At 37.1% G+C, this 20,779-nt stretch overlaps 1 non-coding gene and 1 pseudogene across 1 annotated transcript; both read right to left on the reverse strand.

Annotated features, from left to right (window-relative positions):
• Positions 1-769: 769 nt before the first annotated feature.
• Positions 770-2,811, reverse strand: LOC120087206 (annotated as a pseudogene).
• Positions 2,812-3,654: 843 nt separating this feature from the next.
• Positions 3,655-3,741, reverse strand: TRNAS-GGA. Its single transcript has one exon. It is a non-coding gene; the product is annotated as a tRNA-Ser (tRNA).
• Positions 3,742-20,779: the final 17,038 nt, after the last annotated feature.

Here is a 20,779-nt window from a genome sequence, read left to right on the forward strand (position 1 = left end):
TTTCTTGTCAAGATGAATATTCTATGATCTATTTTGTTGATTTGTTTCATTGGTATTGCTTATCAATATATTCGATTTATAATCTATCGATGTGATGTGATAGGGCCCATTTGTTTTTTCTTTGTGATGATAAATGACCTACTTAACTCAGTGTTAGAGTATCGCTTTCATACGGCGGGAGTCATTGGTTCAAATCCAATAGTAGGTAGAACTTATTATATCACAGAAGCAATGGTATCTAATAAATTTTCTACTCAACTTTGTTCTAGTGATTTTCTATCTTTTCCATCCCACTCTATATTTATCTATATTTATTTCATTTTTGAATTATAATTATTTTTTCCATGAAAATTTCATTTCACTTGATTATTTAGACGCTAAACTAGGTACGCCATTGATAGCCTCTACTCGTGTCCTAGCTCGTCTGAGAGCTAAATTTGCCTCGATTGTTTGTCTCTTGCCCTAAGCTTCCCTCAAGTTAGCTTCCGCTATTTCAAGAGTTTGCTGAGCTTCTTGTGGATCAATGTCACTAGCCTTCTCCGCATCATTTACTAAAATAGTGACCTCATTATTGCCTATTCTAGCAAAACCACCCATCAGAGCCATCGTTAACCATCCGTCATTAGGAGTAAGGCGATTTTTCAAAATACCTATATCTACAGCTGTGGCAATAGGTGTGTGATCTGGTAATACACCAATTTGGCCACTATTCGTAACTAAAATGATTCTTTCACTTCTGAATCCCAAATAATTCGATTCGGAGTCAGGACACTAAGATTTAAGAGTCATTTCTTCAATTTGCTCTCCATTTCTAAGTTCGTAGCCTTCGCAGTAGCTTCATCGATGTTACCTACCAAATAAAAGGCTTGTTCGGGAAAGACCATCTAATTCTCCAGAAAGGATTAATTTAAACCCTCTAATTGTTTCCTGCTAGGCCAACGTATTTCCCAGGGAACCAGTAAATACTTCTGCTACGAAAAAAGATTGTGATAAGAAATGCTCAATTTTGCGTGCTCGTGCTACGGTTAAGCGATCCTCTTCGGATAATTCGTCCAACCCAAGGATAGCTATAATGTCCTGCAGTTCTTTGTAACGTTGTAAGGTTTGTTTAACTCTTTTGCGCAGTTTCATAATGTTCTTCACCAACGATTCGAGGTTGTAGCATAGTTGAGGTTGAATCTAAAGGATCTACTGCTGGATAGATACCTTTGGCAGATAATCCTTTTGATAGTACGGTAGTAGCATCCAAATGTGCAAATGTGGTGGCAGGAGCAGGATCGGTCAAATCGTCTGCAAGTACATAAACAGCTTGAATAGAAGTTATGGACCCTTCCTTGGTAGAAGTAATTCTTTCTTGTAAGGAACCCATTTCGGTACTAAGAGTCGATTGATAACCTACAGCCGAAGGCATTCTACCCAGTAACGCGGATACTTCGGATCCCGCTTGAACAAAACGGAAGATGTTGTCGATAAATAGAAGCATGTCTTGTTCATTAACATCTCGAAAATATTCCGCCATAGTTAGGGCAGTTAAACCAACTCTCATACGAGCTCCCGGCGGTTCATTCATCTGACCGTAGACTAGAGCCACTTTTGATTCTGCAATATTTTCTTCATTAATTACTCCAGATTCTTTCATTTCCATATAAAGATCATTTCCTTCACGAGTACGTTCAACTACTCCTCCAAATACGGATACACCTCCATGAGCTTTGGCAATGTTGTGATCAATTCCATAATGAGTACTGTTTTACCCACTCCAGCCCCTCCGAATAGTCCTATTTTTCCTCCACGTCGATAAGGGCTAAAAGATCCACTACTTTAATTCCTGTTTCAAAAATAGATAATTTTGTATCTAACTGTATAAAAGCAGGGGTGGATCTATGAATGGAGATGTTGTGCGAGTATCTACAGGACCCAAATTATCAATAGGCTCTCCAAGCACATTGAAAATTCGGCCGAGAGTCGCTCCGCCGACTGGAACACTTAGAGGAGCTCTCGTGTCAATCACTTCCATTCCTCTCATGAACCATCTGTAGCACTCATAGCTACAGCTCTAACTCGATTATTTCCTAATAATTGTTGTACTTCACAAGTCACATTAATTTCTTGACCGACAGTATCTTGACCTTTAACTATCAAAGCGTTGTAAATATTAGGCATTTTGCCCGGGGAAAAGCTACATCTAGTACCGGACCAATGATTTGAGCGATACATCCCAAGTTGTTTTTTTCAAGCATGGAAACTTCAGGACCAGAAGTCGTAGGATTTATTCTCATAATAAAATGAAATATGTTGAAATTTTTTTGTTTCAAAAATTATTGAAATCCAAAATAAATGTTCGATGGAAAAGAAGTTGATCGGTTAATTCAATAAAAAAGAAAATGGGAGTTCGCACTCGATTTCGTTGGTACCGTCCAATGGAATCAAATCCATTGTTGACTTATGCCATTTGAATGAGTCAAATTGCAAGTTCAACCAACCCATTTTCAAAATATCAAGTGGATGGATAAAAATTTTTCGAAAGTCTTTCATTTGCCTATCATTATATACATTACCATCCATATTATCTATGGAATTCGAACCTGAACTCTATTTATGAGTCATTTTTTCATTTCATTGGTCCTTATTTCTTATTTCAGCATATCGATTTAGGTGTAATCTATTAGTTTTTTCTTTTTTCTACCTATACCCTTTCTTTTTTTTTCATAGGAATTCCACATATTTTCACATCTAGGATTTACATATACAACATATATCACTATCAAGAGTGAATTTTTTTTTATTTCAATATTTTGAGGAAAAAGATTAGATTACAAAATTTGAAAAAAAAAAAAAAAAAAAGGAATGGGTTGCGCCATACATATGAAAGAGTATACAATAATGTTGTATTTGGTGAATCAAATACCATGGTCTAATAACGAACCATTCTGATTAGTTGATAATTTTGTGAAAGGATTCCTATAAAAGGTTTCATTAACTCCTAATTCATGTCGAGTAGACCTTGTTGTTGCGAGAATTCTTAATTCATGAGTTGTAGGGAGGGACTTATGTCACCACAAACAGAGACTAAAGCAAGTGTTGGATTCAAAGTTGGTGTTAAAGATTATAAATTGACTTATTATACTCCTGAATATGAAACCAAAGATACTGATATCTTGGCAACATTCCGAGTAACTCCTAAACCGAGAGTTCCACCTGAGGAAGCAGGGGTCGTTGTAGCTGCTGAATCTTCTACTGGTACATGGACAATTGTGTGGACTGATGGGCTTATCCGTCTTGATCGTTACAAAGGATGATGTTATGGAATCGAGCCTGTTCCTGGAGAAGAAAATCAATATATTGCTTATGTAGCTTGTCCCCTAGACCTTTTTGAAGAAGTTGTTTACTAACATGTTTACTTCCATCGTCGGTAATGTATTTGGATTCAAGGCTCTACGTGCTCTACTTCCATTTTCTATCATTCATGTATCATTGAGCGGGAGGGGATTTTCATCTCTTGTCCAGTCTTTCCAGTCTTTTCGTTTCCGTACCACAAAAATGAAAAAATTCGAAATAGAGAATCTATATCCAAGAAAGGTCTAACCGTTGAATAATAGTATCCATTGTTATTTGATTTGATACATTGTGGTCAGTAACATTGTTGAATTAGTATGGAAAGAGAGGGATTCGAACCCTCGGTAAACAAAAGCCTACATAGCAGTTCCAATGCTACGCCTTCAACCACTCGGCCATCTCTCCTACAGAATGATTCTGGCCCAGAAACCGAGTTAATAGTGAGTCATTCATATTCAATTTATTTTTGATAGGCACGTCCAACCAATTCTAACTATAACAATATATTTTTTTTTAACTATGTTTAATGGATACTTTTAGCTCATGATTCTATTTAGTTTTTTAAACTATGATTCCTTTTTTTATTCAACTTCAAATACAGTATCAGGAAGTACCGCTTGTGGAACCTCGATATCCACGGGCTTATTAGCTAAATGGCAGTTGGCGCAGACAATACGGCCGGTTGCTTCTCGTGGATTTTCATAACCCTGTTGTGCAAAAATGGGATATGCATTTGAAACGGGTGCCCAAGTTAGTATATATATCATGAGTGATACGGAAATAGATCGAGTAATCTCTTCCTTTATCGAAGAAAAGGTATTTCTAGTTTGCATGGTCCAATCATTGAGCCCAAAAATTTCTACAATAAAATTAGGTAGGTCCCTAGTATAGTTCCTTATCCATGATTCTGCTATTTACTGAAATAATGTTACTCGAATATAGGAGGCATCCTTCGGGATGGGTAGAAGGAATAAGTACAATTTTGAATGTTTTACTTATGTACAAAGTAACAAACATTAGATTTTTCAGTCATTCATTGAATGATAAATCACTACAAGTGACGGAGATACACGATTTAAATAACGGAAGATCTAATATTTGAAAATTGTGTCAAGAATGACTGGAAAAGTGGAAACAAGACCGGATATAATTTGATCGTTATGAGAAAATCCAAAATCTTTGTAGACAGAACCAATCATTAGTTCCCAACCATGGGGCGAATGGAATCCTATACATAAATCAGTTAATAAAAGAATAGAAAAAGCTTTTATTGTGTCGCTTAAGTTATATAGGAACTCTTGAACCCAAGAGTTAAGAATAACAAGTTCTTCATTACCAAGAATAGAATAACCACTTAGAATAATGAAACAGATTATATTTGTCGAGAAGTGCAAAATCGTATGGATACGATCCTCATTGTGCATCTTGATCAATTGGATCGTTTCTTTGTAAATTCCGATACGAAGCTTTTGTAGATGTGTTTCTGGGTATTCCTTTAGCATTTCGTCCAAGAGAAAGAGTTCCTCTAATTCTATAACTTTTTTTATAATACTCTTTTCTTGAATATCATTCAAAAAAATTTCGGATTGACCAGTATTCCACCAATTAGTAACCCAAGATTCTAATATAGAAGGTATACAACAGTGGCACGCCAACCTTTCTTTTATATTTTCTTGTATATTGAAATGTACATAGGTGTTGTATTTATACAATATGGAATCCTTAATTTGGGAATGTAAGAATAACTTAACAAAAAAAAATGGTTAGCCACTTGTTGTAACCATCCTATTCTTTTGGTAAATCCTATTCAATTGATAAAGAGGTAAGACTATAATTTATGAAGTCTTGCATTGCTGACGGGGCTGCTGAGTGGATTTTCCTTTGGTGACGTGGCTGGCTATGATGGCATCCTTAACATCCCCCTCAAACGAGAGGGTAGTTCTACTACACTGAGTTTGGATCGAAGGTGGAAGAATTGTGAGTGTGTTAAGGTCTTGGTGAGGCAGTCTGCGATTTGGTCGAAGGATAGGACATAACGAACATCAAGCTGACCACTGAAGACTTGATCACAAATGAAGTGAATGTTGATCTCAATGTGCTTGATCCGCGCATGAAACACCAGATTGACGGCTAGAGCACCGACACTGAGGTTGTCACACCACAGGACTGGAGCTGCCTTCTGTTTGACACCAATCTTAGACAGTAGTTGTTGCACCCAGGTGATTTTTTCAGAGGCATGAGCAAACACTCTATATTCAGACTCCGTGTTGGACCGGGCTACAACTGATTGTTTCTTTGAGGACCAGGAGACAAGATCACCTCTAAGAAAGATGCTATAAGCAACAATTGATTTTCGATCGTCGATGTTGGCTGCCCAATCGGCATCGGAGAAGGCTGAAATAGACAGATCAGACCCATATTGAATGTAGAGGCCAAAGTATCGAGTGCCACTCACATATCTTAGTACTCTCTTTACCGTTTGCTAGTGAACGTCCGTAGGTTGCTTTAAGTACTGACTTAGATGATTAACTGCATATGTAATGTCAGGTCTCGTGGTGGTTAATTACTATAGGGCGCCAATCATGCTTCGATAGATATAGGGATTGTCAAGAGGAGTTCCATTAGAGATGGAGAGTTGCTTGTTTAGAACACTCGGAGAGGGTGCCAGTTTGAGATCTCCAAGGTCAAGGCGGTGGAGTAGGTCCTCGACATATTTTTCCTGATTCAGTATAACTTCATTGGCGACAATGTGCAATTGGACTCCAAAGAAGTAATGGAGTTGGCCAAGATCCTTTAGAGCAAACTTGGAGTCAAGGCTATTACAAGCTTGTTTATTACCTGCGGATCGGTGTCGGTGATGATTACATCATCAACATATACCAGTAAGAGTATCAAGGCAGAAGTGCTTCGATATATGAAGAGAGATATATCAGACTTAGCATTCTAAAAGCCCCAGCTACATAGTGCTATCTTTAGTGTATTGTTCCAAGCCCTTGGCGCTTGTTTGGGGCCATATATGGCCGTGTGTAAGCGACAGACTTGATTCGATAGTTGAGAATGAACAAATCCTTGTGGTTGGCACATGTAAACTTCTTCATCGAGGACCCTATTAAGGAAGGAATTATTGAAATCTAACTGTCTCAACTGCCACCCTTTGGATACAGCAAGGCTAATGACGATCTGGATGGTGGACGCCTTTACCACTGGACTAAATGTCTCGAAGAAATCAATGTTCGAGTTTTGATGGAAGCCTTTTGCTACGAGGTGTGCCTTGTAGCGTAGAATGGAGCCATTAGGACTTCGTTTGATTTGGAATACCCACTTATTCCTAACAATGTTCATCGACGATGTTAGAGGAACTAAAGTTTAGGTCTGTTTTTTCATCAGTGCTTGAAATTCATCACTCATCTCGTAGTTCCATTATGTGGTTTTGAGCGCATCAGTGACTCGTGTAGGTTCGGTTAAAGAGCAATCTTTGTGAGTTTGGGAGGACAGTACTTTGGGTTTGAAGATTCCTACCTTTCCACGGGTAATCATGGGATGAGTGTTTACGGGTATAGGGTGTGGGACAATATCGGGTGAAGACTGGGCAGTGGACGATGAAGGTAAATGATCGGTGGGTTGGACGGTAGGCGATGGTGAGTCAGGAGGTAAACGGTCGGAGGGTAAATAATTAGGTTGTAAACGATCGGTGGGTAAACGATCATTGGGTAAAGTATTGGTAGGTAGACGATCAGTGGGCTGGACATTACACGATGAGGGTAAACGATCGCTGGGTAAACGATCGGTAGGTGAACGATCATTGGGTAAACGATCACTGGGTAAGCAACTGGTGGGTAGGCGATCAGTGGGCTAGATACTAGACGATGGGGGTAAACGATCGCCAGGTAAACAATTGGTGGGTAGACGATCAGAAGAGGAAGATGGGAAGGCTGGGTTGTCTGTAGAGTTATCAGTTAGTGATTGGGTGTGAGTTGTTTTGATAATTGGTGAGGGTGAGGCAGTGGACGTAGAGGGCATAGAGTTACTGTGCGGTATGTCCTGACTGAGAGGCAGCCAGGAAACCGAGTGGACGACAACTGCTTGCTTGGCCGGTCTGCAAGCTGAAGGAGACACCTGACAAGGAAAATCAGTTTCATTAAACACAAAATGTCGAGAGATGAACAACCTACCATTANAACTGCTTGCTTGGCCGGTCTGCAAGCTGAAGGAGACACCTGACAAGGAAAATCAGTTTCATTAAACACAACATGCCAAGAGATGAACAACCTACCATTGGGGTTGAGGCATTTAAGCCTTTGTGATTCACAGCAGGGCTGACGTAGATGCACTTTTCTGTGCGATAGCTCAACTTATGTGAATTGTACGGTCTCAGACAAGGGAAACATACACACCCAAATATTCGAAGCTCCTCAAACTTGAGCTTCTTTTTTAACATCACTTCCATTGAAGACTGCCCATTTAGGATAGGGGTGGGAAGGCCATTAATTAGCAGAGTTGAGTATAAGAAGGCATCCCACTAATGATGTAAGGAAAGATGTGCTTTGGCTAGTAGGGTTAGCCCTATCTCCACTATGTGTCTGTGCTTCCTCTTAGCCCTTCCATTTTGTGCCGACGTATATGGACAGGTATACCTGGAGGCAATGCCATGTTGATGATAGACTTTGTGTAGACTTACAAATTCTCCACCATTATCCAACTGTAGGGACTTGATCAATGTATTGAACTGAGTTTGTATCATAGCGAGAAAGTGTTGAAAAGCTGCAAGAGTGTCACTTTTTAATCTCAGAGGATAGATCCATGTGTACCTGCTGTGATCATCAACAAAGATAACATAATATTTGTACCCATCTGTAGACAGAAGAGGAGCTGGACCCCACAAATCAGTATGTATAAGTTCAAAGGTTGTAGATGCTCTTGAGTTAGAGTTAGGGAAGGCTAAAGAGTGCGATTTGCCATAGCTACAAGAATCATAAAATTTGAGCTCTTCATTAGATAACATAGGGAGATTACAACCTTTGATAATAAATTTTAGTGTTTTTGACGAAGGATGGTCAAGTTTTCTATGCCATGTAACCTTAGACACCCTATGCTTCAAAGATATGCTAAGAGCATATAGATCTTTATTCTTGTGTACTAGCTGTGATGGTACTTTATTTCCTATTGACTTTGAGCTACATTCTGCACCTTCTAACTGATACAGTCCATCTTTAAGTACCCCCTTCATTACTGTTTGTCCCGTACCTTTGTCCTTAACAAGACAGTAATCTGTGTGAAATTCAATAAACATGTTATTGTCTTTTGTTAGCTTAGATATACTAACCAAATTTTTTGCTATGGCAGGCACACATAACATATCATTAAGTTTCAAATTGCAGGCATCACTAGACAAACATGCAGTTCCAACATGAGAAATTTCGAGAGTATTACCATTAGCTACAGTGACTGCTTCAGTACTTGAGTATTCGGTCGGGTTGCCAAGATTATTGAAGTCTGAGGTGACATGATTGGAGGCACCACTGTCAGCATACCAATTTGCATCAGCCATGTTCTCTTTTCTTGTCAGAAAGGGATTACTTCCATAGGCAGTGGCTAGGGCTGTTGGATGAGGTTGAGTGTTTTTGGTCTGGTTGTTGGGGAAGGGTTGTCTCTTGTTTTGAGGAGAATTGGGAACAAAATCTCTGTTATACCTGTTGAAGCAGTAAAATGCTATGTGTCCTGCCTTCCCAAAAACTTGATACACAGGTTTGTTGTTGTTTTTTCCCCTACCTCGACCTCTACCATGGCCATCACCACCTCGTTGTCCTCCCTCAATAGACTAGTTGCTGCTATTGGTCTTGTTATTTTGGTTGACATGTCTAGTATTTTTCATATTCACTGACGTATTACTGACTTGGTTGAAGCCTACTGTCGTCTTTTGATTTGACTGATGTTCCAATTTCCTTTCACACAGGAGAAGTTCCGATTGTATATCAAGCCATGACATGTCCACTCTCCCTTGGATTGTGGCCACGATGGCATTGTACTCTTCATCAAGACCAAGTAGCACCTGTGACACAAGAGCTCTTGGTGGCACTAGACTACCAGCTTGCTCAAGATTGTCAACATTCATTTTCATAGTTCGAAGGTACTCTTCCATTTTAAAATTACCTTTTCTGGTTGTTTGAAACACATATCTCAGATAATTCTCTTCAACCCTGGACTGAACACCAAAGACTTGTTAAATGCTGGTCCACAGATCCCTTGCATATTCACATCCCATAACTTGAATGGCAACTTCTGGTGTCATGGAGTTATATAGCCAGCCTAAGAGGAGTTGATCTACAACCATCCATGCTTCGTATTGAGGATTTACCTCAATTGTTGTCGACGAGCTGGAAGCACCACTGCCGGAGCTTCCTTCTGCGCTGCACGGAGCAACTTCTGCTTTAGTCGATCCAGTCGGTATGCTCTCACCGACTGCAGGTTACAAAAACATTGGTGGACAAACTTTTTGTCCGGTTAGGTGCCCTTTGAGTCAGTAGCTCTGAAGGATTGGAAGCGCCAAGTTTTTTCATAGAAGGAAATTGTTGCAATCAAGTTTGATGGAGGTTATCTGATTGAGAGTTGTTTAGGGGTAGGCCACTGAAGTTGGTTGTGCCGAGGGTGGTTCCCAGGTTTCCTTGATTGACGTTGGTCATTGTAAGCTCTGATACCAAGTTAAAGTGTGAAGTTGTCATTTGAAGAGGTATACGACGGGATGTTAAACGATAGTAGTCAAAAGGTAGACGACAATACCAACAAGTAGACGATAGTGTCAAGCGGTAAACGATAGCATTTAAAAGGAGGTACACGATAGCGTCAAGTGATAGACGATAGCGTTTAGAGGAGGTAAATGATAACGTCTGAAGAAGGTAGACGATAGCGTCAGGAGATAGACGATAGTATTTGGAGGTAGACAATAGCGCTTAGTGATAGACGATGTCGTATAGACGATAACGTCAAGAGGTAGACAATAATATTTAAACAAAGGTAAACGACAGTTTTAGCTAGGTAGGCGATAATGCAGAAGGTACACAACAGTGGCACGCCAATCTTTTCTTTATATTTTCTTGTATATTGAAATGTACATAGGTGTTATATCTATACAATATGGAATCCCTAATTTAGGAATGCAAGAATAACTCAACAAAAAAATGGTTAGACACTTATTTTAAACATTCTATTCTTTTGGTAAATCCTATTCAATTGGTAAAGAGGTAAGACTATAATATATGAAGTCTTGCACTGCTGACGGGGTACTGGGTTGATTTTCCTTTGGTGACGTAGCTGGTTGTGTTGGCATCCTTAACACAAAGGAGTTTGGCTCACTCGATAGCAGTGTTTTGGGTGTTGATTGGTGAGTTTTGAATGGGTAATGTAGTTTTAATCTCTCTTTCAAATCATTGGTTAATGCTATGGGTGGAATTAGGTTTCGGTAACTCTTTGTGGACGATTTTAGCTAATTTAACTTTCAAAGAAGTATGTTAAATCTAAAATTTATTTGGGTAAATTCTCTAGGGCTAGATGGAAAAAATTCTTGGTTTAAACATGGATACTGATTGAAGATCTTGATTTAGGTTTGGTCTGAGACATTCGTAACTCAACAAAGATTTTATTTGGTTGCTGAAATTTTTTCGAGGTAAGTGATTTACTATCCCTCGAATGCAAGTTGGTGTCAAGATTGTGATTGTACTGAAAGCATGATTCTTTTTGGATGGGTTGAATTACTATGACTTATTATGGTTGGATTGTTTAGAGTGTTCTGTAAACCCGTGTTTATGTGACAGAAAATATGATATTATGTGAATGTTTGCTATGTTTGATTGATGGATGGATTGTTGAGACTGTTTTGGAAGCTCATTAGCATGTTCTAAGATTATAATTGCATGTTTATGCCTATGTTAGATTGATAATGACTGTTAGTGTTCTTATTGGACTACGTACATTGCATGTTGTGGACCTTTGAGTTCACATCTTATGTTTATGTTTCGGTGTTCCTTTGGATTCACCACTTATGCTTATGATTGTGACCCTTCTGATCATCACTTATGAAAGCGTGCCTTCGGGTTTGCCCCTTATGCTTATTGTTGGGTTTATGTCCTAAGTGGTTTGTAAACATTAGAACTTATTCTGAGAATTCGATAAAGTTGTTGTTGAATATATTGTTTTTTAGAAATCCAATAAACCTAAGTCCTTTGACTATAATATGAGTACTTGAACTTTATGTGGAGACATATAAGTGGTTCAGGTTCGAGTAAATAGTCAAAATGATCTATAGTATATGAATAAGGTTGGGTACCTTATTCTGATAACACTATTAGATGCGGCCTACTCTGTAGTTGTTACAAAGTGTTGTAAAGTGCTACATATGAAGTGATCCTAATTCGTGCATGATGAGACATGAGAAGTGGGGGTGTCCTGTGCAAATGAGTCTTGTGCAAGATCGAACCACGAAACCTGTCACTCTTAAACGTTGTTTACTATTTAAGACTGACTATTTTGAAGCGTGACCTAGATAACTTAACCTTCATCCTGAGCTAACTATGAACTCCTGTTTGTTCGGGATTATCCTTTGATCTGCAAATGGTGAGAATAGACCAATTGCCTCTGCTCAATAAGCTTACCATTTTGGGATAAGACTGGATGAATAGCTGGGAACATAGGGTGCAAGAGGGAATTCACTCCTACCCGATTAGAGTTAGTAGAGAGATTGTTCTGCTGATTCTGGGTCTTGAACCAGAGCTCTCACCCTCTCATTGGCTTGAAAGGGATTCAATTTGTTGATTGGATCACAAATAAATTGTTCATTAGGAGATCAATGGAACTTAAGGAACAAGAGGTAATTTCGGGGGTAAAACAGAGATTCGACCCAGCCGTTATTACGAGCAACCTGTGAAGGGTTAACTTACTAATCATGGTTATATTGAGTAGACATAATAACATAATATATCTACAGTGAGGGGAGTTCAACTATAGGCTTTAGTAGAATCATCCATTAGTTAACGAATGAGGGTTAGATCGGTATAATGAGTTTAGCTGATTAATCTTGGATCGTTGAAGCCCATGATCTATAGGTTCGCGAGGTCCCCCTACTAGCTTATAAATGGGTAAGCTTTAGGGTAGCTTGAGAAATTAATTTGAAACGTTCAAATTAAACGGAACAAGAGATTTAAATATGATTTAAATATATAAAGATGATTATTGTGCAAAAATTAATTTAATATTTGATATTAAATTAATTAATTTTTTAAATTAATTTATGAAATTAATTTAAGAAAATCATTTTTTGAATTAAAATGGTTTTAAAATATTTTTTGTTTTAAAAAGAAAAATGGAAAAACGTTTTGCATGGTTGCACAAAATGGAAAATGAGTTTTCTCCATTACCATCATCTTTATGCTCACACAAAAACCATTATCTTCTTTACTTTGATTCTCCAAGCATGAGCTGCAAGCCATGCACTCCATCTCTTTGCATGTTCATCTATATATATAAAGAAGATTGGAGTTGTTGGAGAAGAAAGGAATACACCGAATTTTGAGAGAAAATTTTCTGAAGAAGAAATTACCTTCTTCAGTCTGGCTGCTGTGAGATCTTCGTGTTTCTTCACATCTTCAAGTTGTTCTTGAGTCCCACAACTCTACCTAAAGCTCCAAGAGCATAGTAGGGAAGGCTTTGAGGTCACGTTGATATCAAGTGAAGACAGCAGCTGAACAGGCCTTTTTTTTTAGAGTTCATCAAAGGCATGTTCTGAAAACCCATTTTTTTTTTTAAAAAAGATCATGCTTTAGTTTTTTCCAAAATTAGTGAATTAGAATACTTATGGATCCTTGATACTTCTGCTGCATGTTGTTTAACTCTTACACTTATGCCTATGCCTATGCCTACGATATGTAAATGTACACCTGAGTCTCGATAGGAATGCTAACAGTTCACCTAGTGGGCCTAGGAGTGGTTCGCTTACTTGATATTTTTATACTCATTCTTTTCTCTTCATGTTTTTTAGGTAAAGGTAAAGATGGACCCTCGAATGACACGAGGAATCTGTGGCAAGGCCATTGGGACTTGACATTGCTTCTGCATATGATTTTCTCAAAGTGTTATGTTTTGTTTAGAGTCAAAAATTTAAATTATTTGATTGATTTAGTTAGTACTTTATTTAATTTATTTCAAAGAGGATTTAGGGTACCCTGGACAGTGTTCTTATGTTTATTTTTTTATTTTCTTCAAGAAATATATTGTCAAGCTTATGCATGCATGTAGTAGCGTCTTGGAAGTATAATAGAAATTTGGGTTGTTACCGTTGGTATCAGAGTCTAAGTTAGTCCGTCCAAAATGTCTCTATGGCTTGTCAATGGATTCTATGTCATAGCCAAGTATGTATTATAAGTAAAGTTTTTTTTGAAAAGTTGTGCATAAAAAATATTTATTTAGTTTATGCACTGATTACATTCTAATTGATCAATTAATGATTCAAAAGAAGCTAGTATGAGATTATTGTTAAGCTATGGCACTATGGAGAAAAAAAATTTAGAGGTCACTTGTCACTAGTTTATCTCATGGAATGATTTTTAGAAAGGAACATATATTCTAGTTCAAATGTCTTAAGGTGTGACAAAACTATGCGGCATTATGGTAGTGAAGATAGAAAAGACTGTACTTGTTTAAGCAAGAAAACGAAGTTGTATGTCTATATGAGAACCGATTAAAGAAATTGTAGTATGTTCTAGTAGAAAGTGAAAGTAGTAGTGCTAAAAGAAACCTCGTCACAATGAAGTATGTGCTTACATTGAATTAAGGTAGTTGTCGTAATCATGGAAATGGCGGAAAAAAATTAGGAGGTGTATAATAATATGAAGAACTTCATAAAGGACCACAGTAAAATGATTTTGGCAAGGAAACCAAGATGGTTGAAAATAACGTTGACCTAAAATGGAAAAAAAATTTGTTGAATTAAATTGTGGTCCCTGAAGGTACTTGGGTGTTACATATGTCTTTGTTGCAATGGAAAAACTCAAGTTTAATTAATTGACCCAAGAGGAAGAGTAGGTATTTGGAGTTAAAAGCAATAACAACTTTTGACGAATACCTTGCTAAAGGTTGAACTTAAGAATTTAATTGTAGATTATAAAAGAGTTGTAAATAGTTACATATTTTGGTATAGAGATTTTGTTTCACTTGGAAAGTGAGAAAGAGCACTTTGATTTTGTTTGCCTTAACAAAGATGAAGGTGAGGAAAATACAAGTATTTTAGGAAGAATTTACTTTTTAAAAAGATAAAAGGAAGTTACTCTTTAAAGACTACATGTACATAAGTTTGGTTTGACTTGCTAAGAAAGGAATTCTGGTGATTAGTAGCCTTGGCGTTGGTTTAAGCATACTTAAGCCACATGCAATTTTTGTAGGATTGTATCGAAAGCACAAGGATCATCTAAGCACTCAAATTCACTAATTTTGGCAAAATATAAAGCATGCTCTTGCAGAAAACAAGTGAGTTTGAAGACATACTTCCTGTAGAACTTCTTCAAAGCTTGCTCATTGCAGTAATCTTATTGAAGAACTCTTTCTTCAAACTGAATTTTCTCTCAAATTCTCTATAGATTGCATGCCCGATTTTCACTCTAATCTCTTCATTATATTGCAAATCAACATGCAAAGGAGAGAGTTGCATGGGTTGCAGCTCATGCTTGGAGAAGACAAGACAAATTGAATGCCATTTGAGTGAGCAACTGAGGAGAGGATAATGGAAAAACAACTTTTTCCATTTTTGTGTTTTTGATTTTCACTTTTTTCAATTTTATCACAAAATAAAATTTTGATTTTAAAAATGAAAAAATTAATTATTTTCATAAATTAATTATTAAATAAAACTTAATTAATTTAATATCAAATATTAAATTAATTTTAACACATATCCATCTTTATATATTTAAATCATATTTAAATATATAAATTCTCCTATTCTGTTTAATTCTCAAATTAAACATGTAATTATATCTCATATAATTACTAATTCCCTTAATTCAGATTTGAACGATTCAAATTAACCTATCATGCTATTCTAGAGCTAGTTCATTACGAGCTAGTAGGAAACCTCGCAGACCTACAGATCATAGGCTCTAACGATCCGAAATTAATTGGCTAAACTCATTAGATCAGATTAATCCCCATTAGGTCACTCCGCTAAAGCCTATAGTTGCACTCTCCTCACTATTATGTCCACATGATTTAACTATAATCAGCAAGTCGACCCTTCACAGGTTGTTCATAATAACAGCTGGATCAAATATCTATTTTACCCCCAAGATTATGTCTTATTTCTCAAGTCCCTACTGATCCTCTAATGAACATCTGGTTTGTGATCCTATCCCTAAATCTGGTAGGCGTGAACTCCGTCTTGCACTCTATGTCCCCAACTATCTATCTGGTCTTACCCCTAAAATGGGAGTCTTATTAAGCCGGCGCTGTTGAGCCAACCCTCACCTATGCAAATCTAAGGACAATCCCAAATAAACAGGAATTCATAGTTAGCTCAAGATTGAGATCGAGTTACCTAGGTCATCAAGGTGAAATAATTAGTCTTAAATAATAAACAACGTTATAAAGTAAGAGTGACTTATTTCTTGGTCCTGATCTTATGCAAACTCATTGCATAGGACGCCCCCACTCTTCATGTCATAACATGTATGAATTAGGATCACATCGTATGTAGCACTTTACAACTCTGTATAACAACTACCGAGTAGGCCGCATCCAATGGTGTTACCAGAATAAGGTACCCAACCTTAATCATGTACCGTAGATCATCTTGACTATTTACTCACTCTTATGTCTTCACATAAAGTTCAAGTACTCATACAATAGTCATGGGTCTTAGTTTATTGGATTGAGACTTTCATACAATTTATGAAATCAATAATAAGTTTATTGATTATAGAAAATGTTTATCATTTTACAAACTGCAAGTTTTAGGACATAAAACCCAACTATACTCCCACTTGGACTAAAACACCAGTGGATCAATATATATAAATATATACAATGCTGAGTTTATATGGAGAGAATAAAATGTACAAATAGAATAAACTAGGGCATTACAATATCCATAAATTCTTCCATTTGCCCTAGTGATACAAAACTCGTAGACCTAGTCCTACTAGGTGACCCTTGAACACTTTAATCGAGAAGGCCTTCATAAATGGATCAGCTAAGTTGTCTTGGGAAGCAATCTGGGTGACAATTACGTCTCCTCTATGTACAATCTTCTTGATGAGATGGTACTTCCGCTCGATATGCTTTCCCCTTTTATGGATTTGTGGTTCCTTTGAGTTTGCAACTGCTCCACTGTTGTCACAATAGAGAGTGCACTATTTCCAGATCTGTCAGGAACTTTCTGAGCCATACTGCTTCTTTTGTTGCTTCGCTTGCAGATACATACTCAGCTTCCATTGTGGAGTCTGCAATATAACTCTGCTTGATGCTCCTCCACACAACTGCACCTCTGTTTAAAGTGAATACTGACCCCGAAGTTGATTTTCTTGAATCAATTTGGATTGAAAGTCAGAATCAGTGTATCTAGTAAGGATAAAATCCTTAGCCCCATACACGAGCATATAATCTCTCATTTTCCGAAAAGACTTGAGAATGTTTTTAATAGCAGTCTAATTGTCATGACCAGGATTGGACTGAAATCTGCTGACAATTCCTACGACATAGCATATATCGGGACGAGTTAACATTGCATACATCAAACTCCCAACTGCAAATGCATATGGAATTCGATTCATCTCCTCAACTTCTTGAGGTGTCTTAGGACTCTATTCCTTAGACAAGTGAATTCCATGCCTAAAAGGTAAATATCATTTCTTGGAATTTTGCATTTTATACCTAGACAACATCTTGTCTATATAAGATGCTTGAGATAATGCCAATGTTCTGTTCTTGCGATCCCAAGCTATTTAGATTCCAAGAACATACTGTGCTTCTCTGAAATCTTTCATTTGAAATTGTGAAGCCAACCATCTCTTAATGTCAACTAGATATTCTACTACATTCCCAATGAACAGAATATCATCAACAAACAACAACATACAAGTTGTCGATTTTCTTGTATACACAGGGTTTGTCAACATTTTGTTCAAAGCCATAAGATTTGATCATCCAGGATCTAAAAGCTTGTTTTAATCCATAAATAGATCTATTAAGCTTGCAAACCTTTTGCTCTTGACCCTACTGTATAAACTCTTCTAGTTAAGACATATAAATACTCTCTTCAAGATAGCCACACAGAAAAGCTGTCTTGACATCCATCTTCCATATTTCATAATCATAAAATGTGGCTATGGACAAGAGTATTCTAATAGACTTTATCATGGGAACTGGAGAGAAGGTTTCTTCAAAATCTACCCACTATTTGGGTAAACTCTTTTGCCACAAGTCTAGCTTTGTAGGTCTGTAACTTACCAGCTTGGTCTCGTTTTCTCTTGTAGATCCACTTGCAACCGATGAGTTTTACCCTTTCTGGTTGATTTACAAGATCCCAGACAGAATTGAAATACATAAATTCTATTTCAAGGTCCATTACTTTAATCCATTGGTCTTTGTTCACATCGTTCATTGCTTGGTTAAAAGACAATGGATCCTCTAAACCATCATCTGGTATGATGAGTTGAGTTTCAGTTAAACCCATGTACCGATCAGGCTGTTACACAACCCTCCCACTACGATGAGGCATTCTTAACTCTTGAGAATGATGTGGAGTATCGGTTTCATCGATAACTCTTGTTGATGGACCTTCTCTATCAACAACTCTTGTTGAAGGACCTGCTCGATCAACAACTCTTGTTGATGTATTTGTCATTTCTCTGGACATTTCTTCTATTACTAGCTTACTGCGAGGTTGATGATTCTTTATGTAATCTTCCTCCAGGAAGGTTGCATTTGTCGATACAAATACTTTATCTTTTTGAGGATCATAAAAGAGACCACTTTTTTTTTTTCTTTTGGGTAGGCTACAAATAGGCATATTTTTGAACGGTATTCTAGCTTTTTAGGATTTTGCACCAATACATGTGGTGGACAACCCCAAATCCTGAAGTGATATAAATTTCCTTTACGTCTTTTCCAGAGCTCGTAAGGTGTTTCAGAAACACTTTTCGAGGGAACCATGTTCAAAATATAAACCACAGTTCCAACTGCGTGTCCCTAAAAGGAATTTGGTAACTGAGCGTAACTCATCATGGAACGAACCATGTCCAAAAAAGTTCTATTTCTCCTTTCTGTTACACCATTTTGCTGAGGTGTTCCATAGGCCACGAGTTGAGACTGAATTCCATGTTCTATCAAATAGTTCTGGAATTCTATGTCCATATACTTACCACCTCGATCTGATCGAAATATTTTAATCTTTTTACCTAATTGGTTATCAACCTCAGTCTTATACTCTTTGAACTTTTCAAAAATTTCAGACTTTTGGTGCCTTAGGTAAATATGCCCATACCTAGATTAATCATCTATAAAACTGATGAAATATTCATACCCTGCTTTCGCTCTAACATTTAGAGGCCCACAAAGGTTTGAGTGAATCAACTCTAGGGGCTCTTTGGCTCTAAGACCTTTTCCAGAAAAAGATTCTTTTGTCATTTTACCCTCGAGACAGGACTCACATGGTGGTAATGAACTATCTTCCAATTTATTTAGAAGACTGTTCTTAACCAATCTCTTAATCCTATCGAGATTGATGTGACCTAGTCTCAAGTGCTAAAGATAGGCATTGGAGAAATCTTCCTCTTCTTATGAGTCCCAACAGTTTTAAACATTTTCATATTCAAAACAGCTTTGACCTTAGTTGGTTTTAACATGTACAAGTTATTTTCTAATTTTGCAGAGCAAATCTGTTTATTTCCCATATTGATGAACACTTCACCATTTTCGAAATAAACTTTATGATTTTGTTCTAGCAAATAAGAGACAGATATTAGATTCCTTTTCATAAAAGGAATATAATATACATTTTTCAGATAAATATACTTATCTCCTATAAATAACTTCATATCTCCCACTGCTTTGGCTGAAACAATCTCCCCGGTCCTTACTTTAAAGATTGTTTCACCTTCTGTCAATTGTCTCCAGGAACTTGTTTCCTGTGAGATAGTACATACATGATTGGGGCACCTGAATCAATTTTCCAGATTTTATCGTTTTCCACTAGACATGCTTCGATAAAAGTAAATCATATTTATCTTGGTGTTTGAATTCAACATTCTCATCTACATAATTCATAATTGCAGATGAGTTGGGAGATAGAGAACAATCATCTGTTAAAACTCTTTTGGTATAATCAGCTGCTAGTAATTTGTTTGTTGATTTGATTTTACTATTATGTACATCGGAAGCGAGTATTATAGAATAATTCGGCATGCTGATAAAAGTCAAACAAATTCTAATTAGCATAATGTACCCATAACCATTATTTATTTGCAACGTCATTTTAGTGAGTCAGAATATGTGCTACCGAAGGGCAGTCACATACTCCTTCATTAAAACAAATAAATTTGACTAAACACTATCCTCGGAATAACTCTTATTCCTATTGTCTCCAGAATAACTCTTATTCCTATAGTCGTTAAGTTATCGTTTTCGATCAAGATCTTTACTAACAACTTAGTAATTCTTGTAAGTGTGACCCACCATTTTCAGATCCTATAGGACGGTATGAATTTACTTCCGAAATAGAAGACAACATCCAAGATAGAACTATAAGACCCTATTCATTTTACTGAAGCCTGTGTTGTTCTGAATACTATGGTACAACCCTCTGAGGGGATAACCATCACTAAACGACTAGCAAAAAGGCCACCTAAAGCAAACCAGCATGCGCAACATAGGAATCTCACGGTTCAAACTAATGAAGGAGACCGTAGGATATATTGACACATATCCTTCACCCACTTACTATGAACTACTTCCTCCGTTTATCTTGATATTGACTAATACAAAACACTTTCTGAATGGAGGCCACTTCTAGGGTGACACGAAGCGTCATATGAATCTCACGGTGTAAACTATGTGGAGACGTGACAGTTGAAATCTATATATCTAGACTTATGTTTGAACAACTTCCCCTTATTCACTGAAATCTAGATTTAAGCTAAAAAAATACTTTCTAAATGGAGGCCACTTCCAGGGTGACATGAAGTACCGCTTAAATCTGGATTGTGAACTCTTAAAGACATGAGTGCTAAAAATAATGTATCATATACGTTATTAATCACCCACTGAAGTTTTCTAATAACTCTATCATATAGAAATTATTAAACTACCACTGTGTTCTATTTGGGTAGATTTATACTTAGGTTCTTTTCGGCTAATAAAATAACCTTAGGTCTATGTGGTTTATCCAAGTATAACTCTTATAATTGGA

Source organism: Benincasa hispida, chromosome 9 (assembly GCF_009727055.1).
Source record: "Benincasa hispida cultivar B227 chromosome 9, ASM972705v1, whole genome shotgun sequence".
Lineage (NCBI taxonomy): Eukaryota > Viridiplantae > Streptophyta > Magnoliopsida > Cucurbitales > Cucurbitaceae > Benincasa > Benincasa hispida.